This window comes from Mchenga conophoros, linkage group LG4 (assembly GCF_057382185.1).
Source record: "Mchenga conophoros isolate Kocher_MC1m ecotype Shallow Benthic linkage group LG4, M_conophoros_male_GT1.1, whole genome shotgun sequence".
NCBI classification, from domain to species: Eukaryota; Metazoa; Chordata; class Actinopteri; order Cichliformes; family Cichlidae; genus Mchenga; species Mchenga conophoros.
The window spans coordinates 6,729,528-6,757,246 of NC_140529.1; the positions used below are offsets into that span (position 1 = coordinate 6,729,528).

Genomic DNA, 27,719 nt, shown 5'->3' on the forward strand with positions numbered 1-27,719 from the left:
GATTAAGAGGACCCGAGGGAAGCTCGGAAAGCTAAGCAGAAGTTATTTGGAGAGTGACTGCCGTTGGTTGAAAAGATTAAAAAAAAAAACTTCAGTGGTGTTGCACACTATTTTATATTATTTTTTTAAAGTCATTGTTAACCCTTTAAAGCCGGTCAGAGCAGCACGCTCCGTTTTGCGTAACTATTTTTAAATCCCTGTAGAACCTGAACCGTGTAAGCTAGCGCAATAATTTGTTTTGCATATGAAACCGGAGGAGTTGTACTTACATCTGATGCCATCAGCTTGTCCTCGGTCACGGTTTCGTTCCACATATAGCTTTGCAAAAATTGCATAAAAAGCGCTTGCAGGAACAAAAACATAATATTCCAGAAACACGCTTTGCCGTTCCTATCAGCTGTTCGTAACACTTCCCACAGTGAAATGATGCACCTGCTGTTTTCTTTGCAAATTTGCATCATAGGATTGTTTTTTGTTTTTCCTGCAGTATATAAAAATTGCTGTATCTCCAAAATAAAACTATGAAGACACTCAAAATAAATTTCCTGTGGTGGGAAACTATTTTTTGCAACTTTATTGTATTTAAAGTTTTGAGGGATAAACCTCTTAAACTTCTCCAAGTAGAAATATATGTAAACAAAACAAAAGCGATTTTCAAATTTTTTTGTAGTTTATTGCACTTTTTTGAATTTTATGTAATTACTATGGACTTAATGCATACATATTATTAAAATATGGGCTATAACAGTTGTATTGATGTATAGCAACTTGAAATGCTCCCACAAATGGCACTACAGCATGTAAAAATAAATAAATAAATAATATAAGCTCTGGTGGACTTGGTTCTATAGTAGGTCTTAAAGGGTTAAATAAATATCGTCAAATAATCGTGATCTCAATTTCAGTGAAAATAATCGTGATTATCATTTTTGCCATAATCGAGCAGCCCTAGCATAGACAAACATTTCTTTCAACTTTCATATATTTCTGCATGATATCAAGAAATGCAAATAATGTTTCGTCTTGTCAGCACTCATCAATGGGGGTTTTTAAAATCCCTTTTTCTTAAAAAAAATTAATAAATAAAGTAAAAAAAAAAAAAAAAAAAGGACAGTCAGCGAGGAAGTGCAGAGGATTAGAAGGTGGTTGGTCCAGGTGGCATGCCTTCAGAGGTATCGGGTGTCTAGGACAGAGGACAGTGGACAGAAGGAGCTGCACTGTGTATTTGTGGATCAACAGAAAGCGTATGATAGGGTGCCAAGACAGGAAGTGTGGTACCGCATGATTGGCAGAGAAGTATGTGAAGGTGGGGCAGGACGGATACACTGGTGAGGCGTGCGGTAGGAGTGACTGATGGATTCAAGGCAGTGGGATCACATCAGGGATCGGCTGTGAGCCCCTTCTTACTTGCAGTGGTGATGGACAGGCTGACTGATGAGGTCAGGCAAGGCTCTCTGTGGACTATGATAGCAGACAACATTGTGATCAGTGAGAGTAGAAAGCAGGTGGAAAAGAGCCTGGAGAGGATGGGGTATGATCTGGAGAGAAGAAGAATGAAAGTCAGTAAAAGCAAGACAGACTACAGGAGTAAATAAAAGTGAGACAGGTGAAGCTGTAAGGAGTAGAGACAGAGTGGGTGGATGAGTTTGTACACCTTAGGACAACTGTCTAAAGTAACAGACTGTGCACAATAGAGGACAGGAAGAGTGTGAGCAAGGTGGAGATGAGTGTCAGAGGTTTATTTGTGACTGAAGGATGGCAGCAGAGTGAATACGAAGGTTTGCAAGATGGTGCTGAGACCTGCTGCGATGTGTACTTTGGAGACTGTGTTGCTGACATAAAGACAGCAGGCCGAGGTGGAGATGCTCAGATTTTCATTGGCAGTGAGAAGAATGGACAGATTTAGAAATGAGTACATCAGAGAAACCGCTCAGGGTGAGCAGTTTGGAGGTAAGGCTGAGATGCTTTGGACATGTGCAGGGGAGGGATGGTGGATATATCAGATACAGGATGCTGAATATGGAGCTGCCTGGCAGGAGGAGAAGAGGAGGGACTCAGATGAGCTTTGTGGATGTAGTGAAGGAGGAAATGCAGAGGAAAGATGGGACAGGGCAGAAGCAGATGATGTATTGTGGCAACCCATAGTCAGCTCAAAGAAGAAGAAATCAGGAAGGGCTAAATCCTTTTTCATGGCACAGTAAATGTACTTCTTTAATTTGATACACATTGATAAAAAAAACACATGATGTTATTATAACGCACATGGAAAGTTGTATTCCATAAAATAATCTGTTATGGAAATATTCTATTATCAAAATCTAATTATTTACAGCTATTAATGTCGGTACATGCTGAAACACAGTACCCTGATTAGCATGTGAATAAAACCTCAATGGAACAACGTGTAATAGACTGTAATTGTATCTAATTAGTTATTATGCTAATGCAATAGCTAGCCTTCCAGACTAGCCACTGCAGACATGCATATTCTCTCATTTTCACAGCTCGGCGTTGGCTCTGGTGCTACTCAGTGCTTCTTTTAGAACAAACGCAAAATAAACAAAATGACAATGAACAAAAGTTTCACACCTCAAGCTGCTATTCCACTTTATTTTCACATTCATGGACTGTTTATGCTTATTAATATTTGAGACTCCCCAGATACCCCGAGAAAAAAGCAACTAGCCAGAGAAAACAAACAAGTAGGGCTGTTTGATATAACGATATATATCAGATGATGATATAAAAACGTCTATTGTTTCATTTTACGCTATCGTTTGTTTCGTGGTGTCGCAAAATAAACTGTTTACGGCAATATTTTTTCATCGTTCTGATGGTCACTGCAGTGGTTATATTAATGTCTTTAAGTTCTCTCCTTCTCTTATATTTAATATAACCACACTACGGACGGACAAGCACCTGTTTTTATGCGCTGTCGTTAGCAACAGCGACGGTGACACCTTTGCGTGTCCGCTTGTTTATGTTCCACATAAACCTTTCACAATCAAGCTCAAGATCCTGTTGAGACTTTTCAAAATAAACTGAATCACGTGAAAGAGCAGATTATTTACGGATGAGAAGTAAAAAAAGAGCCGCCAGGTGCTAAAAAAATAAACCTTAGACTCAAACGTTAGAACAGGCTTTTCCCCGCAGCACGCCGTGTAATAAATACAAAGAAAACGGCGCCGTTACAACTTATGTCTAAAAATGTATCGTTTCATGCATCGGTTAAAACACTCGACTCCAGCTACACGACGCGCAGCTGGAAACACTTCACGCAAGTTGAGCTGCCCGAGATTCACAGAATTTACAGAAAATGTTAAATTTTTGTGATTTATATCGTTATCAGGACGATAGATGTCTGATATCGGGATATGAGATTTTGGTCATATCGCACAGCCCTACAAACAAGCTCATCTTTTTTAATTTGCTAATTGTTTCTCTGGGTTCATCTCAATCTCACACTGAGATTGCACATGCTGACTAACAGCTGAGATGATTAATATTTATGAGGCAGCCCCGGAAAAAAAAAAAATCACCGACATGGACATATCAAGTGGCAATACTGTCAATTTCACAAGCGGCAGCCCCTTCTGATATTCTACGAGACCAACAGGTCGTCTTTTCCTGTTCTCGGGTCTCTGGTGACAGCAGATCATTTATATTAGAGCCACATGCGCTGCTCTGTTCTGGTGTTTGCCAGCTGTTTCCAATTTCACAAGCAACCAGGAAAATGGATCCAAATTGTAGCAATCAAAGACGCGCCTGAAGCCGCAAAAGTCACTGCTGAGGATTTAGAATGTGGAGAGATGGAAAGGACTGTCAGCCTGAGTCAGATAGGCTTTCTGATACGCAGCCATGTATCTAGCAATGATCACAGTCTGTCGCTGCAAATAAAAACAACACCAAGAAGCAAAGGACAAAAATACCTAAATACAAAACAACCCCAAAACCCAACCTGTTTCAACGAAGTTTCCATTGGTGTGTTGAAAGATGTAAAATCCATCCAAAAGACAAACATGCGTCTACTCAGAAAAGCACAAAGTCTGATGCTTTTGTTTTACACAGCGGCTGTCAAACTCAGTTTAGGGCCCATACAGCCCAAGAGTGTCGGACCAGTAAACCGCCGTAAAGCCCCCACTCCTCAAAAGGACAACAAAAAGTTGTTGTTTTTCCAGTGGTCCAGCTTGACTCCTTCACTGACCTGATTCTGGCCCCCGAGCTTCAGACCAGTCCCGCGGCTGAACTGGAGTGCCAGTATAAGATAAATAAGGATTATTTTGAGCCGTGACTCATGCAAAGCTACTCTAGTAGAGTTCAAATGTTAAAAAAAACAAAACAAAAAACTTACAGCCAGAAATGAGTACAATAGGTCCTTTTCCATTGCTCATTAAGTCAAGAACTAAAATTATTTTCCTTCCTGGAAAATAAACATTTTTGCTCTGTGAGGACCCCCACGGTGTGACCCTCCCTCCCCCACCACCACTCTAAAAGCATGCTGGGAGAAACCAGCAGGTTTCCCCTGAGGATATTCTGATGCACAGCTGGGGTAAGGCCCTAATCACATCACACACTGGAAGCAGAGAAATGTGAATGAGGATATCACCCATGGGCAGAAGCTGTCTTCAGCGGCTCTGATCTCCTGTGTGAACAAGTGTGCAAATACGCGTTTTGTTCGAACGATTCTCTGTTGAAATTGTTTTTACTTTTGTTAAAACTGCTCGGGAAATGTGAGGGATTACTGAATAACACACCAGCTCATGCAACTGAAATCCCTCAGGTAAAAAACGATTACAGGGATTCTGTTCAGCGGTTTCACGCAGAATGCTGATGTACTCTGGAGCTGCCTGTGAATGACAAAATAGTGAGAAACCCCCGAGATCTGTCAACACAACAAATGGTTTTCCTGCAACTGTGGTGTGATGGACATAGTTTTCTATTGATTCAGGCTTATGTAGGCACTTCAGACAAAAATATTGACAAAATGGCAAGTGCTATTGGTTTCCTACTTCAGTGCTACTTATTACCCATACTTCTGGTAATCCCAAGCAGTTGAGTGCCTGCTTGTTGGAGTTATTTCCTATTGGAGTCAATGTGGCTGCGACAAGGAGTTTTTCTTTCCCCTGTTTTGGCAGCAAACTGGATCAGATTTGGATAATGAGGTAAATAAGATGCACAGATAATAAAAACAAATCTCATATCTACTCTTCAGCCAATCAGCTGGCGATGGGGGGCATCATCACATGACCTTTGGATGAACTCATACACAGCACACAGTCTGCTAAACATATTAGGCTAAATGAACAATACATCAAACATGCTGAAGTATACCAATTCTCACGAGTGTGGAAAAAAAGTCAAAGTCTTATCATAATGAAGTCAATTTGCAGTTGTACAGCATGTAAAATCTTCTCCAGCTTGTGCAGAAAGCACCCTGCTGATATTTGGCATTCATGAAAACGCTTCAAAGGCATTACCAGCTTCCAGCGAGTGACTGTAAAGCTTCATCTAATTTATGTCCAATGTGAGAAAACCCAGATGGATTTTAATCAGTCTTCTTTGGTAAAGCTATACGTGGTGAAAGGTGCAAATGTAAATGAATCAAAATTTCAATCTAAATGAGAGTCATGCAAAATGGCTACAGGGAAACGATCAGAGTATAAACAAATCACACCATCAAGCTGATCTCCAAGTTTGTTTTACATTTCTTTAGTTTTGTGAGTAAAGACAGATTATTTCAGACTCTAAAATAATTCAGCTTCTTTGACATTTATATATTTGTACAACAAATTCAAAGATAACCGGCTTTAACTCTCTCTCCCGGAAACACAACATGTAACAGCCTCCCCTGTTCCCGTTCTGATACCTCAGTATTTGTCAATAAAGTTGTGGTTTGTTGACCATTACTCATAGTTTCTGGATTTTTCCAAGGGTGGCTGCATAGGCAGAGACCAGCCTCACTAATTTCTAACGGCTGATACAAACCCAGTCATGTTGTACTATGAGCAGGTCTGAAATATGACAGCAACTGTTTAGCTCAGAAATCAGCTTCTGGGGTTACTCATAGTAGGCTTTCAAGGGGTAATGAGTTAAACCCCATCAAAACCAGTAAACAAAATGAGAAATATAGCCACAATTACAAAAGCCCCGTCCATGCCGGCATACAAATTTTATATGTCACATACACAGTACAACATATAGTGAAATGCTTGTGTCCTGAACTGCGGACAGGCTGCAGACATACAGGCTCCATTCCAGGGCTGTTTTGTTTTTTTGCATGGGGGGGTCTAGCCAGGACCCTTACTGGATACCAGGTGGGAATCGAACTTGCGATCCTCGCTCCAGAGGCGTGTAGTTTTATCCAGCCGCATGATGCAATATATAACTCTGCAGCAGCTGCACTTAACAGACAATGAATTCTGTCTTTGCTTCACTGTGGATCAACTAAAAGTATAGAAAGCCGAGACGGTCAGAGGGCAGTTTAAGTTGTGTGCAGGATGTGCCCCCATTAGCAGGCCATTATAGGTGGAGGCTGGGCAGCATGGGTGAAGACAAAGAATCTGAAGAAGCTGTAAAAAGGAGCACCTGACAAGCTTCATGACGTACTCTGTGAGTAATGGGTTTTTTTAATGTAAAAAAAAAAAAAAAAAAAAACTCTTGCAGTGAGCACTTTGTGTGGAAATGAATGAACTCTTTGACATCCAGGTAGTTAAAGGTAGTTCTAAGGTAGTTACCATGACCATTAGAGAGCGCAGCCGTCTGCATATGTGGTGACCTTCAAAGGTTTTTGAAACATGTGCCTGAGAGTAAAGTAGGCCATGCTTTTATTTCTCCACACTTGGTAAAACACAAAAAAATGTCATTATGAATGTGCAGTAGCACCTGTTCTTTGATATAGGCTGAAGTATTTCTGTCACTGGGTCAGGGTCTGAATCCTCACAACCAAAATACGCAACACTAAAGGACACTGGAGGTTGAGAGCAGAATAAATCTTACAGTCTGTGTTTATAGATGACAAATTTGAAACTACCATCTGTCAGCATCATAAACAGTGTAGAACTAATTGTACTGTGTTTCTGTAGTATAGGTTTCTTAAATATAGACCAACTTGTTATTGATCTAGCTTTCTGAGTAAGCTTGGACTGATATCTGATCCAAATGTCCCTACAAATAACATTTTTGCTGTTATGTTACAAAAGAAAAACTTGCAGACAGTTTCCTTAACTAATCAGCAAGAAAGGTCCGTCTATCCTGTACCTTTGGTTTGATTGAGCTCAGGATGCAAAAGACTGTCACAGCTTTAAAAGCATTCACAGAAGCCTTGCTGCTCCCCTGATGTGCCTCACTCCCTACTGTGAGAGGTGCAGGCAGCTGGGCCCCACCTACTTTGAATACAAACACCAGTAATTCTTATTGTAAACTGTTTCAAATACAGCAAGTCATTTGGTGAAAAGTCTTATTATAACTTATACTACACACTGATCAGGCGATCAGGTGAATGGAATAACAGTGATTATCTCTTCGTTGAAGCACCTGTTAGTGGGTGGGATGTATTAAGTGAACATTTTGTCCTCAGACTTGACGTGTTAGAAGGAGAACAAATGGCAAAGTATGCAGATTTGTGCGAGTCGGGCCAGATTGTGATGACTAGGCAACTGGGTCAAAGCATCTCCAAATCTGCAGGTCTTGTGGGGTATTCCCACTCTGCGTTGGTCAGTATTTATCAAAAGTGGCACAGTGGTGAACCAGCAACAGGGTCATGGTGGAGCAAAGGCTGGCCTCTGTGGTCCAATCCAACAGACGAGTTAGGCTTCAGACTACACAGCACATCAGAGTTTGTTGTGTATGGGGTTGCGTAGCCGTAGACCAGTCAGGGTGTCCATGCTGACTACTGCTCGCCACTGAGAGCACCAAAAATGGGCACATGAGCATCACAACTGGACCACGGAGCAATGAGGGAAGATGGCTTTGTCTGATTGAACACTCTTGCTAACATCTTGGTGCCAGATACCACAGGACACCTTCACAGATCTGGTGGAGTCCATGCCTTGGAGGTCAGAGCTGGTCTGGCAGCAAAAGGGTGACCGACACGACATTAGGCAGGTGGTCATAATGTTATCAGGGTATATTTAAATTGAGGCCTACTCTGTTCTGTGCTGGGGCCTTGCTCACCCTGTCTACTGCTTTCAATGCATGCAAACAAAACCAAAAAGAAACAACCAACACCATCACACACACTTTATATGTCAACTGTGGCTTTGCTTGATATTTATAAATGTACTTGACTGTGGTGCTTCCCTGTTCAGCCAGTCCAACTGTGCCTTAAAGGGGAAGAGTTCCAAACCACATCTGCATGACCACAGTGCAGCAGGTTCTGCATAAAGCATGAGCCACACAGCTGGGTTGCTGTTACAAGGTGGTGAGTGAGCGTTTTCAAGGCCAACCCTAATTACATTTGACTCCTGAATAACGCTGGCACATCAGTTGGTTGAGATTTTGGTTGCTTGTGAGGAAATTAGGATAATGAGAAGGCAGGAAGGGCTGAACGTGTGTTGTAAATGTGCATCATGGGGGACTCAGTGGTGTGAAAATGATTTGAGGCTATGTGAGAACTAAAATTAGAAATCACATCAACTACACAGTATGTCAGATCACAATATGTCCTGTTGTGGGGAATCGCATCAGAGAACATCTGGCTGAGTGTTGCTGCTGCACTGCTCTCTGTGCTTTGCCTTCCCCACAGTCACTCAGCAGAGCTAACGAGGAGGTACAAGAGCAGGTGGAAATTTACAGCACACAGAGAAAGATAAGGAATCCATACTGTGTAGACTCTAACAGTTTGATTACCTTCAACCTTTATATTATTGTATGAGTTGTGTTGCACTGCAAAACACCTTTCCTCTTATCACAATTACAGTCTCTCTTCCTTTTTATCACACCTTAAAAAAAAGTTAATATACAGATTTGAGAGTTTATTCTTGTTTAGCAGACATTCACTTTTTAAAGAAAACCTATGATGCTTATTTGCCAAAAAAGCTACAGTGTATGCAGACAAGCTAATGTAACAAATGTAACAAAGACTTTTTTGGGGGGAACCAAATGAAAAGCAGCTGAGTTTGATTTTGCTTTGTATGTTAACACTGCAACACGAGCATGCTCTTTATGCTGCAGCAGATTCTGTCCTCATTATTGCAGAAAAGAAAAAATCTCCCAAACACTAAAAAGGCAAAGAATCTCACAAAAAAGCACATCTCACAATCTAATGAAAAAGTTCTCTCTGAGACCTTTCAGTGGCAGAAACGTTTCTCAGTTGTAGTCTGAACATGCTCAGCCCTCTGCCCTGAAGGCGTCACAGGGCAGAGCTGACCAAAAAACCCTGAGTTCACTTACAGGTTCTGCTGGAAACCACCAATCATAGCAGCAGCCTGTGTCACAGATACAGGCGACATAAAAAGAGCTGCTGACAATTATGTGTTTTATTTAAACGTTCTTTAACCTGCTTTTCCTTAGTTTTATGCAATTTCACTCCTGAGCCTGGGCTCTGCAGCATACATAGTAGGAATGACTTTAACATCCAGGTGCACGGTTTGAGAACATCTTTAACATTATAAAGAAAACACTTCAACAAAATTACAGAACAGCACTGTGTTGGTGCAATTACTGGCACACAAAGTATGAGTAATTAAACCACCTGCATGAATTTGAGTGAACGGTTCAGCTATGAAGACGAAATAACAGATAACCCACCTGGTGCAATGGAGGGGGAGGCCGGCTTTCTTCACCAACATATTTACTGGAAAACATCATGTGGCAAAGCGTCTTCCTTCACAGAAACTCTGGGAAAAAAAAGAAAAAAAATGCGTTAAACAGAAATATTTCAAGATGATTATTTCTATTAACAAATATTATACAACACCAGTCTTTATGCTTACATTTATATAGGACTGAATCACAATAACAGTCACCTCCAAGGTGCTTTTTACTGTAAGGTAAAGACCCTAAAATAATATAGACAATAATACTGTCGCCAAGCAAGCACTTGGTGACAGTAGGAAGGAAAAACTCCCTTTAACAGTAAGAAACCTCGAGCAGAACCAGGCTCGGAGCGGGGCAGGTAACTAGTTTGGCCAGCTTAGTCTTCTTTGTTTCAGTATTTCCAGATGGCTTGCTTGTCATTTCTGAGGCTAGCAGGAGAAAAACTCTTCGCTCGTGAAGTTCTAATATTCTTTGCATGTTCTTCGGGTAAATTACCTACCATAAAATGCACAATAATGATCAATAATAAGAGAAGCACATACAGGGATGTCCCCTCTGCTGGCACTGACACTCCCGCTTTGCACCAGCCTGTTTTGTTTTTACCACCACGCATGTGTTAATGAATTAGAATCATTCAAAACAAACAGGAAATCTGAATACAACCTGCATGCTTCCAACCTTCCAATGCATACTTGTCTATATAAGGAACAACATTTACCTTGAGGTGAAGTGGCGAAAGCAGTGAGTATGTTGCAAGTTCAATTGTTCTTAATAACAACTTAGCATGTCCAGTGTTCCCAATCAGCAAAGACAAACCATAAGGCAGGAAGAAGACGCCAAAATGCACCAAACATCAGACAGATGAGTCCGTCCACAACACGAGGACAGTCAATGATATTTTGCAGCATGGTTTGAATTACTTGCAGTGAAGAAATCCTGATCTTTCAAGAGTTAAAATATTTGGTGTCTGGGACCCCGTAAACCCACGCTGGGTAGAATACACCGTCAGTCTTTTCACAGACTAGTTTAAAGTTGTGCTACACATGCATAGAGATATAAAAACCTTATTATTAGCTTACAGTATTATGTTTAATGCTATGTAGGCCAGTAACAGACAGCTCGTGTCAAGTTACAAAAAGCAGTGAGGCTTAAATACTTTCAGTTTGACGTTTTCTTATGTGAAACTGAGCCGTTTGATTATAATTTGGATTTTTTTAAATCAGTGAATTTACCAGAAAGCACTGCCTCTAATTAAGTTTTAATTAAGTTTCATTAAATTTCTGTGACTCTGGAGAAAATATAGGTCACCACTGTGTGTGTGTACCCGATTAACTAAGCTGTTTTTGTTTAAAATGGAGAAAAAAAGCCTGATCCATTGATCATCTGGATGTTAACACTCTTTATTACAGGTTGTGCCTCAAGCCAGATAACATGGCTCTGATATCAGGGAGCATTACCAGCCACCTTAACACTTTTCTCCTGAGTCTTCCCTTTGAATAGCTGCTGCCGGCGTCGAGCCAAAGTGCTTAATGAAAGCGGAAAAACACATTGAATCTACAAACGGGTGAACTGGCAGCAGCTCAATATATTGCATAGGTGAGAAGACGTGCAAAGCTGCTGGCCTATGGCAATTCCTGAACTATAAAGACAGCACTGTCAGGCTGAACAGCCAGACTGTTAAAATACTACAACACACTCCTTTTAGTGTATAATAACTGAGTAAGATCAATGTAAGAACTGGTGGACAGATGGAACCAAGCACAGCAATGACTCTATGAATGATCTTTGAATAGAGCTGAAATAATTAGTGACCCTAAAATATCCATCAGTGTTCCTATGGTGCAGCTGATAACATTCACTAAATCCAGCAGAGTACAGCAGTTCTTTGAGTTGGGGCTGGAAATAGCAGGGGAGCTACCCCAAATCCTTCCAGCACTGTGGATCCACGTGCAGAGCACGATCTTTCCTGCACTTATTTCATCTCCTCCCATTTTGATCTCCCAGCTGTGCAGTCAGTTTCTCTCTCTCTCTCTCTCTCTCGTTGTGTCTCTGATATTGAAAACACCAAACTTCCTGAAAAATATTCTTTCAAGACTCACAGTGTGAACTTTACTGTATAGGACTGCTCAAACCCTCAGAGGGAGGAGCAAAGGCCTCAGAGAGTCTTGTACTGTTGATCTAATCCCTGGGCAACTTCCTGTTGTGGCCACTCCTGACACCATTCTTTGTTCCAGAGAGTGAATGTGGGCGTGTGCATGTGGCACAAAAGACAAAAGCCGGTTATAAAATCTCTCTCATCTCACTAAGATTTTGTCTTTCTTCTCTCCCCTGAAAGAATACAAAGCCCTTGAGAGCTGCAACTGCAAGAACTGTGCTGCAACAGATCCAAGGATGGAGGGAGAAGACTGATCACAGAAACAGGCCAATCAGAGCAGTTCAAAGGGGAACAGAACCGCACTGGTGATCGGGACTGTCACATGACAACTGGACGATGAAATGAATGACTGACAAAAATGCCCCCGTCTGACCAATCACTGTGTAACAGCAAATGTGGAAACACACGGACAAGATGCATGATTTCCCCGAGGCTTCAGGTGATTAAAGTGAGCAAAATATTAGGTGTGGCACAAAAGCAGACAAACATTTGTCGTGTTCAGCTCCTTCGTGGCCATCGGTGTTGAAAGATTTAATCATAATAGACCTTATTAAGATCAGATGGTGGCGTGCTAAATTATAAGCCAAAACTAGCACGTTCAACCATTAGCTGGATCCATGTTTGCTAATCAGTACAAGGCAGCACACTAAATAGTAGAATTGTGTTCAGTACCTCGTAGCAAACCATGTTTGTGTCAGAAAATTACAAAACAAACCCCCAAAAAAAGCTTCAAAAGGCAGCATCACAGCAAACACGGTTAAGAGATAAAACTTAGCAGACAGAACTGTTTTGTTCTTCTACAAAACCATAAAAATGTACTTTGATGTAAAGATTTAATATTGGCACTGACTCACTCATGGAGCCAGTCACCAGTGGCCATTACAGGAAGTTAAATCTTCTTTAGCACTACCATAATAAATAGGTAATTGTAACACAGTCTGAACAAAGTACTATTTATAAAAGCTGAAGCCTTAAATATAAAGGGTCGTTCTTGAAAAATCTTAAAAATCTTTGGTGCAGGACAACCAAGGATGAAGGTTTCTACTCTGAGTCTTTAATAACCTTTAACTGTTTTCTATAGTTCCAAATTAACAAGTGAAAACTATTTAGGAAAGAATCGTTTTCTTACTGGGGCGCACTCTGGCGTCAGTTTGTGTTTCAACAAACTATTGTGTGATTGCTATGTGACAGGTTCTGATTTCCAAGCTAAGCTAATCCAATAACTCACTACACACCTCTCTGTGCTGACAAAACTGGGTGGTTGTAAACCAAGTAAACACCAATAAAGATTAAATCAAGGTTCAGCCATTTTTATTTGGGAGCAATTCACCTGGGTGCCAAATACTGTAACATCGGGAAAGAGTATCCATAACTAACAATAAGTCCCTTTTTTAAGGTTTGTGTTAAACAACCCAGCTTCATACTACTGTTACACCCCGGCCTAGGCAACCGGAGTGCAACACGAAAAAAGTAAAAATAAAGGAAAAAAAAAAAAAAAAAAAAAAAAAAAAAAACACACACACACAAAAAACCCCCACTAAAGCTCACCACCAAAATCCCGAAACGAAAGTATCGACAAATCTATTTACAACAAACTATTTATTTACAACAAAACACCAAACTATTTACAACACGGGGGAGATCGCGACCATGACATACTGAAACACAAGGCTTAAATACATAGAAGGAGCAATCAGGGAATGGACCACAGGAGGGAAACACAGCTGGGGCAAATTAGACCTGACGAGACAAGGAAACGTAAACTGAACACACTAAGATAACACAGACTTTCAAAGTAAAGCAGGAAATACATGACAGTCACGCAAAAAAACAAAAAACTGACAACACCGAAACGTAACATTTCCCCCCCACTCAAAAATCAAACATGTAACCCCAAGTGAAAAGTTTGATCCAGACAGATGAAGCCGATGAAGGCTGGAGCGGTCCCACGGACCCTCCAGCAGACGATGAAGGCTGGAGCGGCCCCTCGGACCCTCCAGCGAAGGCGGATGAAGGCTGGAGCGGCCCCTCGGACCCTCCAGCGGAGACGGACGGCGGAAGCGAAGGCAGACGAAGCTGATGAAGGCTGGAGCGGTCCCACTGACCCTCCAGCAGACGACGAAGACTGGTGCGGTCCACCGGACCCTCCAGCAAAGGCGGATGAAGGCTGGAGCGGTCCCTCGGACCCTCCAGCGAAGGCGGATGGCTGAAGCGAAGGCAGACGAAGCTGATGAAGGCTGGAGCGGCCCCACCGACCCTCCAGCAGACGACGAAGGCTGGAGCGGTCCCACAGACCCTCCAGCGAAGGCGGATGAAGGCTGGAGCGGTCCCTCGGACCCTCCAGCAGACGACAAAGGCTAGGGCGGTCCCCGGACCCCCCAGCGAAGGCAATCCCGGACGAGCCCCCATATGTTACACCCTAGCCTAAGCAACTGGCGTGCAACGCAGGAAAATAAAAATAAGGAAAAAACACACGACAAAAAAAACCCACTAAGGCTCTCCACCAAATTCCCAAAACGGAAGTGTCTCAAAACGAAAGTATTGACAAAACCCATTTACAGCTATTTACAACAAACTATTTATTTACAACACGGGGGGAGATCGCGACCATGACACACTGAAACACAGGGTTTAAATACCTAGAGGGAGCAATCAGGAAAATGGACAACAAGAGGGAAACACAGCTGGGGCAACTCAGAACTGACGAGACAGGGAAACGTAAACTGAAAAGACTAAGATAACACAGACTTTCAAAGTAAAACAGGAAACACATAACAGTCACGCCAAAAACAACACACTGACAACACCGAAACGTAACAGTTCCCCCCCACCCAAAAATCAAACATTTAACACCAAGTGAAAAGTTTGATCCAGACAGACGAAGCCGATGAAGGCTGGAGCGGTCCCACGGACCCTCCAGCGACGACAAAGGCTGGGGCGGTCCCACGGACCCTCCCCTCAGCGAAGGCAGACGAAGCTGATGAAGGCTGGAGCGGTCCCACTGACCCTCCAGCAGACGACGAAGGCTGGAGCGGTCCCACCGACCCTCCAGCGAAGGCGGATGAAGGCTGGAGCGGTCCCACGGACCCTCCAGCGACGACAAAGGCTGGGGCGGTCCCACGGACCCTCCAGCAGACGACGAAGGCTGGAGCGGTCCCTCGGACCCTCCAGCGAAGGCGGATGAAGGCTGGAGCGGTCCCTCGGACCCTCCAGCGGAGACGGACAGCTGAAGCGAAGGCAGACGAAGATGATGAAGGCTGGAGCGGTCCCTTGGACCCTCCAGCGACGACAAAGGCTGGAGCGGTCCCACGGACCCTCCAGCGAAGGCGGATGAAGGCTGGAGCGGTCCCACGGACCCTCCAGCGACGACAAAGGCTGGGGCGGTCCCCGGACCCCCCAGCGAAGGCAATCCCGGACGAGCCCCCATATGTTACACCCCGGCCTAGGCAACCGGAGTGCAACACGAAAAAAGTAAAAATAAAGGAAAAAAAAAAAAACACACACACACAAAAACCCCCCACTAAAGCTCACCACCAAAATCCCGAAACGAAAGTATCGACAAATCTATTTACAACAAACTATTTATTTACAACAAAACACCAAACTATTTACAACACGGGGGAGATCGCGACCATGACATACTGAAACACAAGGCTTAAATACATAGAAGGAGCAATCAGGGAATGGACCACAGGAGGGAAACACAGCTGGGGCAAATTAGACCTGACGAGACAAGGAAACGTAAACTGAACACACTAAGATAACACAGACTTTCAAAGTAAAGCAGGAAATACATGACAGTCACGCAAAAAAACAAAAAACTGACAACACCGAAACGTAACACTACTAGCACCTAGTTTCATTTATTTATGTGTTTCATTACAATAGGCAAAAAGGTGGGCTGTGCTCACATTTTTCCACAGCTAACACCACTGGTACTCAACTCACGGTGAATAGCACTGGTATAGAAACTCCAGTTAGAGAGAGTTTCCTCAAACAAAGGTCCAGACTATCATAAAGGCCAACGTGCATTTCATTTCAGTGCAGTATATTTTGTATCAGTATCTTTATGGAGTCAACAACTGGTTGTCAAGCACAAACAATAAAGCAGAGTTCAACAGTGGGTGTTTGTAGCTTCTGTTAAACAGAAGCTGCAGGTTCCTGCTTTAACAGAAAAGTATGACTTCAAAGAAAGCTGTGGAAAAGCTTTCTTTCTTTTCAATAATCACCAGAGTCTGTGTGTGAACACCCACAGAACACAACGAGAACATTACAGCTATTTTTGTAAAAGGTGCGCTCACACTAACATGTGCTTACAGTTCTTATATCATAGGACAAAACTGAAGACTTCAAATCCTCCATCCATCCATTCGCTTCCACTTATCCTTTTCAGGGTCACATGGGGCGCTGGAGCCTATCCCAGCTGTATTAGGGCGAGAGGTAAGGTACACCCTGGGCTGGTCGCCAATCTGTCGTGGGGCTAACTCATAGACGGAGACAACCAGTCTTGCTCACATTCACTCCTGCATTCACACCTATGGGCAATTTAGAGTTTCCAATTAACCTTTCCCCACTAACTGCATGTCTTTGGACTGTGGGAGGAAGCTGGAGTACCCGGGGAGAACCCACCCAAACACGGGGAGAACATGAAGACTCCACACAGAAAGACCCTGTTTTTGACTTCTTAATGCATTTCAAGTCCAAGCAGAGCTGGACCAAACACATCTCCACACTTTGTAAGGCCTCTTTGACCAAAACGCAGAGCAACGCCGTGTTGCAGTCCACAATTAGCAACCTCAACTCACCCAAGATGACTTGGGCGGAGCTGAACCACAGGGTTTAAGAAAAGCACTCATCGAGAGCTCAGACTAAATGGGAACTGTTGGGAAAGAATTCCAAGGTAATGACATGTTAAATTTATTATCCTGGGAGAACCCGGTAAGGCTCAAAGGTGAAACTGCTCTACTTAGAAGGCTCCAAGTCAACACAAACATGCCTTCTTTGTATACACACTTTGTGTACTACATTTCATATTTATCATTGTAAAGTCTTCACTGCTGTTTTACCAAAAAAAAATGCTTTGAATAAACTTGTGTCCAAACTTTGGACTGTAAATGCACCAGTCAGTCAGGATTTAAGATTAGCAGATTTATCAGTGTTACTGTACAAGCTGGTAAATAAGCAACAACAGCTGCAGTACAAAATGCCAAACTAGGATTGATGAAGTTTAGAAAAATGTTTCCACACAGATTTTTACTTGCGCTGCTGCCCAGGTATGATAATGGCTGCCAAAGTTTATTTGGCAGCCCCTTTTTCCCCTTTATCCTTCCAAGAGAACGAAGCCATCTGCAGTATGTTAGTGTTTCCCTTCAACAGGTTTGTATGAGAAAGTTAAGCTGGAGGTTTATATGGTTTCTTATACGAGGGATTAACATTCTGCGTATTAGTCGTCTGACCGTGTCATGTTACACTCCTTTCTCTGAATACAAAAACAGCTTACATGTGAATGCTGCTCCATTACAGCAAGGAACATAATCACATTTATTCTGGTCTATATTCAATTCAGTTGTTTTAAATAATTACTTATTAACATTATTTTTATAAACATCACAGAGTAAAAATTAATAAATCGGCCCGAGTTTTGCCTTAATCGTGTGTCGTGCATGGTGAAGTATACGTGGGATAACGAGACGCGATTAACACCTCACGACCAGCAATCGTATGGTTGCAAGAAAATCAAACCTGTTTGAAATCCTGTCGCCTGTCGTGAGGGTGTCAACGCAACCTCTCACACTGCGCACGCGCAAACACAAGAATGAAAGTGAAAAAGAGAGCAGCACTGCAGCGTGTGATCTGGACACAAGCGATGGAGGCACAACTTGTAGAACTTTGGCAATTTCATCCGAGCCTTTTCGATGTGGCCTCACAAAATGATCACGACCACAACAACCGTGAAAATAGTTGGATGGACATTGCTGCTCAATCACAGCTGCCTGGTCAATGTTTTCGTTAGCAATTTAGCAAAGCTGATGGTGGTGGTGTGTCTGTGTGAGTGAAAGACAGAGAGGAAGATTTTGGATAAGCTTCATGTTATAGACGCACAGTTTGAGCACTCAGGTCACATCAGAGCATCAGGTCATATAGTGCGAGACTGCATCGTGACCTACGAACTTCTAACCCCTGCGATTCAATTGTACAGTTTCAGCAGGAGCTGAATAACGCCACTGAAAAAAAACAAAACAAAAGATCGCAGAGTGTATGCCCAGCTTTAGGAGGTGATTTGGAAAGATCTTGGTGGTTCTTGTTGATCAAAGTTCTTGTTTTTTAGCGATTCCAGCTGAAGTAAACCACTGACAACTTTTGGGGTTGAGAAAAAGCACGCTGCTGTAAAGAAATGGAAGCATTTCATTTATTGACAATAAAATATACAAAGAGCTTTGCAGTTAAAACGAACTCCAAATAATGATTGCATAGGTGAAATTGGACTTTATCAGCCAGCTGTATCTGCATGTACGTTTAGACTGAGGACAACTGAAACATTCACGGTCTCTAAATAAAAGCCCACAAATGCTTCTAGAGGTCCCAGAAAGAGTACACTAAGAATCAGAGCTGCTAATGACTAACTACGGCTGCCAAGGAGGTTGTCTCTTTGGTACGTGTATGTCATTCTGATCAACGTTGTACAGGTGTGGAGTGGGTCACGGTAACAATTTGCCACATCCACCAAGCTCTTCATGATCGACTTATTTATTGATCAAATATCGACAAAAAGTCTTAGAACTTGGAAACTGTGATTCTTACAAGTGTGGTGTGTATCGTAAACATACAGAACGCACTGTATAAAGATCTAAAATATGTCGCCTTAGACCTCTCACCTCTCCTTCCAGGTGAATACACTGACCTGAAGGTTAAAGTGACCATAATGCTATAGGGAGCCATTTAAAACAGCTTTAGTGCCGCTGCTTGCACTAAAATGTCGACAGAGAGTTCCCAGAGAAGACAGGCTAGTTTACCCAGGTTGAATTACAATTGCAGAGGGCAAAACTGGCTCAAGTTGTCACTTTTTCTTGACATTTTCTTGCCTGAAACACATCAGCCACCCAAATACTACTTGCAGTGAAATTCTAAATGTCCATCTGATTCTAAAAGCACTTAAACAATAGTTCTGTGGTCCATGTTGACACTTAACCCCACCCCTCCAACGCACACGCTCGTCTACATCTGTGTGATGCGAGCGTGCCGAGGGACCTCTGAGGACTGGGGCAACGGCTGCCTCCACACATTATGTAACCAAGCTCAGACAAACACACTCAGCAACCCTCACGCTGAGCCTGGATCAGTGGGTGAAGGGTTGACGGGCAGTGGAGGGGATGCCACTTTCTCCTCACCCTGCCTGCACCCCATTCTTGCTACACATGAACTCTGAACCTCAGAAAAGGACGCAGGCCTTGCATTAGAGGAGGGAGAATGAGGATGTCAAAAAGAGGTCACCTGCAGCTGCTGGCAGGGATTAAAGCTTTGTATGTGTACGCATGCTTAAACTTACATGGCCTTTCTTTGCTTTGTAATTCCTTCCATCCACTTGTTCATTGTAATTCCCTTACAAGGACTAAGAACAGCAATATTCCTTAAAGAAAAAAACAACTCTTTATAAAATGAAATCCTCTGAGTTGCCTTGTACACAGAAAATATATATGAAAGGCACCCTTGAAATGATTTATTAAGCTGTGGCACTGAGGTTCAGCTAGAGCTGAGGGGAAACTCTTAAAGCTGAATACATTTTCAAACGGCTGCTGAAAACTAATAAAAAACACCAGCTACCAAACTCATAACTTAAGGAACTCAAGAGTGCTTCCTATGTAATTGTATGTAGGTCTGGATTTTGCACTCTGGGGAAATACTAAAGGGGGGGTCCACATTAATTTGTTTCATACGCAGCTGTGGCTCTGACAGTGTTTTATTTAAAATGATAAATGAATAAAGATGTGGGGAAAATGTCTCTTTGCTTCCATTTATTCATCACTACACACTGAAGGAGTGTTCTGTGCAGACTCTCGATGCTGGACGAAATCTTACAAGTAAGGAAACTTTCTTTGCCAGAACCCTGAAGCCAGTTTATTGGCTGCTGTTGCTCAGAGTTTTTTGTTTTTTCCCCCTATAGTCCTTCAGTCCTTCATCACTGTCTTTGTACAAGCTCCCATTCAGCCCTACAAATTTATGAAAATGGACGCAGACACAGAAGTATCTGCTGTCACACACATGAAGTTGAGAGACATCCTATTCTTAATCCACAGGGTTTAATATGATGTCAGCCCACCCTTTGCAGCTATAACAGCTTTGACTTTCCACAAGGTTAGGAGTGTTTTGTGGAATTCATAACCATTGTTCCAGAGGTGCATTTGTAAGGGGATGACGAGAAGGCCTGGCTCACAGTCTCCACTCTAATATATCAAAGGTGTTCATTCAGGTTGAGGTCAGGAGTAGGGATGGCACCGGTTCTGACATAAATGGTAGTAACCAGACCAAAAAGCAGCGCACATTTCGGTGCTTTATTTCGGTGCTTTTTTTTCCTGAGCTGTGATACACTTTGAATTCTAGCCAATCATTTTACGTTTCTGAGGATAGTAGGCGGAGCCAGGTACGTACGTTCTTTTAGAGCAGAGCTACAGATTAAAAATGTCCAAGGCGAAGCGGTCAAAAGTCTGGCTGTACTTCACAGCAAAAGATGCAAACTCAGCAGCAACAAGTGCTTTAAGCTGATACTGTGATACTGTCAAAGGAGGTAACACCTCAAATCCCATGAAACACCTGACGACGCATAGCGTTTTTTTAAAAGCTGAGAAATGCGCCGTATTTAATAGCTTGCTGCAAGACCTCACACCGAGCACATCTACTGCGAGTGGGTTGCCAGTTATCGGACCCGGAGTTCGCAACATCCCCCAAGAACCCGAAGAGGAGAGTCCTGGCCCCTAGCCCTGCCAGTGTAGCAGAAATGATGAGGATGATGATGCAGCAGCAGCCGTTCTTCTCTGCGTCAGTAGCTTCATGTTGTTCGTGTGTAATTTACGTTGAGTAGGCTAACCACGTTATTACATTAATGCATGTAAGGTGAACTAGCAAACATCATCATAGCTACATGCGGCTGTCTTCTTGTTTGATGGCAGATACTCCCTTCACCCTGGCCAGAAGGGCTAAAATGACCAAAGAAGAAGTGGAAAACAGTTAAACATGAGAGGTTTTGGACAAAGTTTGCATTTTTTCCATTGATTAAGCACTGCTTCCAGCCAAGAGTGATACCATATATGCCCCATAGCTGCAGAAAAGGCTAACATTGTTATCTTTTTACAAAAACCAGCTGAACATGGGAGGTTTTTGGACCAATTTTGTGTTCTCCATTCTTTAAGCACCGGTTTGAGCACCGGCACAGTTTCAAAAGTACCGGTTTGGCACCGGTATCGGATAAAACCTGAACGATACCCATCCCTAGTCAGGAGTCTGTGCAGGCCAGTCAAGTTCTCCTACACCAAACTCACTCATCCATCTTTATGGGCCATCCCCAAACTGTTCCCACTAAGTTGGGGGGATGAAATGAAGCATTAAGAGTTACTTTCACTGGAACAAAGGGACCAAAAAACAACCCCACACCATAATTCCCCCTCTACCAAACTTTACACTTGGCCTAGTGCAGTCACACAAGTATTGTTCTCATGGCAACCGCCAAACCCAGACTGCCAGATGGAGAAGTGTCATATGTTATTCCAGAGAACACGTCTCCACTGCTCTAGAGTCCAGTGGTGGTGTGCTTTACACCACTGCAGCTGACGCTTTGCGTTGTGCTTGGTGATGTAAGGCTTGGATGCAGCTGCTCAGCTGTGGAAACCCATTCCACGAAGCTCTCTAAACACTGTTCTTGACCTAATCTGAAGGCCACATGAACTTTGGAGGTCTGCAGCGACTGACTGTCACTGAGTGCACCGACCGGACATGTTGCACAGTTAGCATCCGATCATAGTACCACACTGGATTTCACTGAGCTCCTTAGAGCAGCACATTCCTTCATAAATGCCTAGGTGCTTGATTTTATACACCTGTGGTCGAGGAACTGGAACACATGACTTCAATGATTTGGATGGGCGAGTTGATTAAATATACTGTAATATGATTTTAATGATGATATTATGGTGGAGGAATATCATCTTAATTCTTCCACTATAACAACCTCAGATGCTTCTAAGACATACACATTTGGATTATGTTAAGGCTTTAAGTCAGAGGTGGCTGCTGTGATTGACAGTTGTGCCAAAACAGGCAGCTGTAGCCAGGAGCTTCTGCTAGGCACTGAATAGTCAGTGAAGCAGGTAACTTTACAAAGTTATGAATCACTGAGTAGCTCAAGGTGGATGTTAAATTACAGATAGAAGAATAATACTGTGCAAATGTGTAAACCACAGTGAAGTAGTTTATACATTTGCGAAACAAGTAAAAGATCCAGGAGGAGACAAATCCCCAGAACGGCATCTGGCTAAAAAAGAAGAAGAAAAAAAGACCCCACACATGTGGAGCTACCTGCTGTGCAAGCCCCTTATGAATCAGCAAGCAGCCAAAAATCAGCTTTTACTGAATTTTTCAAAGATTAGGATTACAATTTATTAAAAAACTAGAGCCATGTATCTGTATATGCCCTAGTTAGTTGCAGCACTCAAACCAGGGGTATCAAACATACCATTCCAGCCCACCATAAAAGCTTTGGAAAATGTAAAGGAGTGCATAGATTTTACACTTTTAACAGCATTTACATAAGTATGACAGCCCCCCCCCCACCCTAAAAAAGTAATTAAGTAATGGATAAACAACAAAATAACAAATAAGTTCCTGTTTTCCATCATCTGCTATAGAATTAACTGTTTTCTTTTAATAGTGAGTCCACAGTTTGTTTGTTTGGAAGAAAAGGGCATTTTCTTTAATTTTATGAAACCTTCCTATTTTCAGCTGCGAGTACTCCAGTTTCATCATGCAGGCTGTAAGTGGCAAACGATAGAAAAGGAGTTTGACATCCCTGACTTAAACCAAGGTGTCTGGAACTACAAGTCTGGACAGAAAATGAATGACTGAGCCCCCCTTGACTGGTCCACATGCTTAGCAAACACTCAGTCATATGAATAGGAATGGCAATAAGAATTGTGAGGCCGTACATTAACGACACACCCACCCACACCCTTACTGCAGAGAAGTACAACAGACTGGTGCTCATACCTATATGTGCAGCTCAGTGCATAATGGCATAAACTCATATACTAGGCCTCTCCCTATAGAAGCAGCTATTGGCTGGGAGCCACATTTCATACATGACACCGCCCTATGACACAGGTATGACTCTGAATCCTCCAGCAGCTTTTCAGGCAAACTTTGGCACGCAAGCGCCCACGGACAGACCGACCTATGGGCACATGTCACAGCAAAGGAGCGAGCAGTGACGGTGGAGATTACACTACAGACACACACAGACACTACATAGTTGTCACATCTTCCCTCGTTCACCTCTGACTGCAGAATGTAGAGTAACTCGTTTCACACAGTGCGGTGGCAGTAAGAGGAAGCCGGTGTAGGTGAACCTGGGGACGTCACAGAGCTGCAGTGCACCGGCCACACGACGACGGCGTTTCCCTGTAGCTGGAGTACAGCAGGCCGGCGCAGCGCCGGGGTTGACGTGAGGACAGCGCTCACCTTGCACCGGCGTCCCCGAGCAGAAGCTTTCAGCCTGTTTTCGCTGAAAGTGTCAAACTGTCTCACTCAGCAGCACTCCACCGCTCAAATAAAAGCGCCTCCCGGTAGCGTCCACGTAAAACCGCTGAACGAGGAGCGGCAGTTATCTCGTGAAGAAACAAGCTCAACAAACACGTTAAAAAAATCAAATAAAAGCTGCTTTACCGACTCGAGCCGGCGTCAGCTAATGCCTCTCCCTCCGGTGTTAGCCTCCTCTACCGGTCCGCTTTCAGGTGCCTGGAGACGGGAGAGCAACGTCCGCTAGCCGGTACTGTCAAAGTCATGGCCACGGTGTGCACAGGGAACCCCACGGCGTTTACTAGTACTCTATGCTCGGTCCTCCCCCATGCCTGTACAGTACGGGTGAACGCGGGTCAGCAGCCTACGAGGGTGGCTCTACACCGAGGGTCTGCAGCACCCTCTAGCGGACGGATGTGAACATCCAGCGCGGAGGGTTATATAATGCACAAAACCTGGATAACAATAATACTGTTTTGTTTTTTACTTCATTAACACTAAATAAAGTATAAACGTCCGATAATATCAATATTTCTGTTTTGTTAAAATCAGCCCTTGTTCTCAATGGAGGCACAGTCATACTGAGAGGAAGAACATATATCAAAACTTACAAAAAGCTTGAAAACCAACACCAACTTACCAGATCCACTCCCTGTAAAGCTGAATGATGAAGGTATTTCTTTTAATTTGACACTTATTTCAATTTTTTAAAAATCAAGAAGATCATCTGCACTGCAAACGGAAAGACAAAAAATGTTTGCATCGCTGTCACAGTTTCTGTTTCTTTCTCCAACCTGACAGCGCATGCTGCCTTTCTCCTTCCCTTTAGGGTGGAGTTGTATACTTTCCCGCTCCTCAGTCGTAGCACCTGTTTGCCATCAAGTTTATCCACTTCAGTGCAAACAGACCAGCTGCTAGTGTTGCACCAGTGAGCTACATACTGAGCCGAGAGGATAGAAACTAAGGCTACGTTCACACTGCAGGTCTTAATGCTCAGTTCCGATTTTTTTTGTCTGCTTGTTCACACTACAAATAAAATGTGACAGCAAACGCGCTGAATCAAAGCGACCGCATGCGCAAAAGAAGACGTCACGCACAACGCGCTCTGTTTAGACCCAGATCAAACAGTATTGTTTGACTGATGGCCTTAATATAAAGACTTGTTTCGGACTTTAAGTTTACCAATTTTACTTTAAGTTATAAAGTTATTTTGTTATTTACATATGGCCTAATGATGAGCCTTATTGCTGTTTTAGAGAGGAGCAGGGCTTCAAAGGAAATGTTCACGTTTTCTTCAACGCTGTCTTCCCAACATCTACACAGGATGGCCAGGAAGCGTTCGCGATGTCTTCTCGGGCGCTGATAATTGGCGTCTGTCTCGTGTCAGTGACGTAAAAGATGGATTTAATGCGACATGACCATCAAACAGCAGTCGCTTTCTAAAACATCAGATATGTATCGGATTCAGTACCACATACGAAAGTGACCCAGATCGGATTAGAAAATATCGGATTTGTGCCGTTCACACTGTCATAGCATGATCGGATATGGGTCGCATAGGGTCAAAAAAGTCGGATTTGATGCGCTTTCGCCTGGTAGCCTAAGTATTGATATTTGGATCGTTCTGTCCACGTCTACACCTGCTAGTGGTAATCAGAAATAATTGTCCGTGTCCCTGTGTTACTTACCTTCATGCTTAGTTTTGTGTGTAAATGTAAAGGCTGTGAAACTTGACACCAGTCTCTGTTGGTTTTGCGTTTGGGTCCACCTTTGCTGACTGGCCTCACAGCCTTGACAGTGACTGCTGACATATTCAACTAAGAAGTGCATCTGCTGCATCAGACTAGCTCAGTTTTGAATTACTGCTTGGCCTTGAAAATTCAGTTTTTTGTAGGTTTAGCGTAAAACAAAATTGTTTTACAGCAAATTCAAAATAAAAAGCTTTAAAATGAATTTCCTTTTAAACAATCCACACACTTGCTTACCTTATAAAAAGGTTTGCTATTAATATACATTGTTACTATTCATTCCTACAGGCAAAGGGCTGGCATTTTTAAAGCACTTTCAGTTTTGGGTTTAATTTTGTTGTTTTTTTGGCCTACTTGAGGTTTGACTTATTTCACATCTGTACATAGAGCCGACTTCTAATCATGGAGACCTCAGGAACCCTTTTCATATGAAGTAACATTGCTAAGACACAAGGCAACTTGGCAAAATATACATTTCTCATTCAACTTAAAGGAAGCAGTAAAACCTTCTTAATATAAGCAAGAAAAATATTTCCTGTTCTGCCCAAACACAGATTGCTAGACATGGTGCATGGACCTTAAAAAGGTGAACTTAGTTATCTGCAGGTAGTGGTGGCTGTAGCTCAGATAGTAGAGCAGGTCACCTACTAACCGGAAGTTTGGTGGTTTGATCCCAGTCTGCATGCCAAGTATAGTGACCCCATGTTGCTCTCTGATGCATCCATCGGTGTGTGAATGTTAGACAAGAAGTGCGTAGAAAAAAAAGAAGTCCATGGGTAAAGGTGCAAGTTGTGTAAAGGGCTTTGAGTGCTCAGAGTAGAAAAATGCTATTTAAGAACCAGTCCATTTAATAATTAGCCTTGGATGATACAAATCTGTAGATTGTATCAATATTGACAGTAACAGACTTTTGCTGTTGTTTTATTTTAGACTTTTAGAGAGTGTACCAGAGTGCTGAAGACCGAAGAGGACCAAGGATTTATCTGACATGAACTTCCTTCCCTTGTGTCTCGGCCAGTAGCTTAAAAAGATATGCTAATCTGACTGCACCCTATTTAAACTGAATGAGTACCAAATATAACACCAACTGTAACAGCAGGTCACATTTTTAAATACACACATATAAGAAAATTATTGATACATTTAGTTACAATTCATCAGTTTGGAGACTCTTCAGTGCAAATCAGTGGGGAGGAACTCTCACTGACAGGTGTGAGAACACAGGCCACTGTAGCTGTTCACTGCTGGGCTTAGCAGAGGCCAAGCCCAGCAGTGAGTTACTGAACTGGGCTGTTGGTACCTTGTGGAGCATGTTAACTGAATTATCCATGATGGATAACAGTTCCACTACCTCACAAGTGTCCAGTTGTCAGCCAGTCACAGAACCAGCCATCCTAATCAGTTTAATCAGTCTATTGGTGTTACCAGCTCTGATGCTGCTTCCCCTACAGACCACAGCAAAGTATACTTCCATCAGTCTGTCGCACTCACCACGTGTCTTTGTTTCTGCGTCTGTAAAGTTTATAGATACTAGCCGAGCAAGCTACTGTTAGCTAATAACCTAGCATTTCACTCGTTGGAGTAAAAGTGGTTCTGGCTTAAATAACAAACAAAGCATACTAGCAAAAAGGTGTGACGTCCTGGAGAAACTAATACATAATGCAACAGTGGCTTTGTCCATCTTTTATATACAGTCTGTGTTTTCACATATATTACAAGATTGAAAGACGCAGTCTGTGACAGTGTAGCTGAGGACTCTTTCTTACTCAGCTTGCACATTTTAGTTTATTTCATATTCCAAGTTCTATTATATTAAGTATGTTTTCACTTCCCATTGATTTAGCTAAAGTTTTGTTTGTTTTTTGACACTTTGGCTTAGCAAATGTCTAACAATTCCTAAAATTTATAGTGCTCAGCTAAATAATTTGGAATTATTGTAAAGATGTTTCTTTTGTTTGTTTTACAGATATTATAATGCTTTCATAACATCATTGGTCTTTACAGGAAGCCAATTAGTTGAATGAGTTAGTAACTAATCACTGATGTCTGCTAATCCTGTCGTTGACATTTAAGCCAGAATATTCTAAACTACGGAATCTTTAGTGTCCAATTATATGTGAACACAGAAGGGTAGCGCTGTCTCATACGCAGTCATTTCAATAAAAATATAAACATTTTATAGTAATTTTCATGTAATATTCACTTTGTTAATTCAAATTGCATCTACAGGATCTCAGAGCCTTTTGTTCTGGACGGCACATAGAAAAGAAATGACACCA

The 27,719-nt window shown here is 42.6% G+C and overlaps 1 protein-coding gene across 4 annotated transcripts in view; it reads right to left on the reverse strand.

Moving 5' to 3' along the window:
- Positions 1–24,050, reverse strand: part of LOC146575417 (thyroid hormone receptor alpha) — a 116,506-nt gene extending 92,456 nt beyond the window's left edge. For 3 of the 4 annotated variants that reach the window (XM_085270122.1, XM_085270120.1, XM_085270123.1), the window contains exons 1-2: positions 23,450–24,050; positions 9,748–9,836 (exon numbers count right to left, since the gene is read on the reverse strand). The gene's annotated coding sequence lies outside the window, so the exon portion shown is untranslated. The remainder of the gene's footprint in view (positions 1–9,747; positions 9,837–23,449) is intronic. The other variant, XM_085270121.1, reaches the window with a different exon arrangement.
- Positions 24,051–27,719: the final 3,669 nt, after the last annotated feature.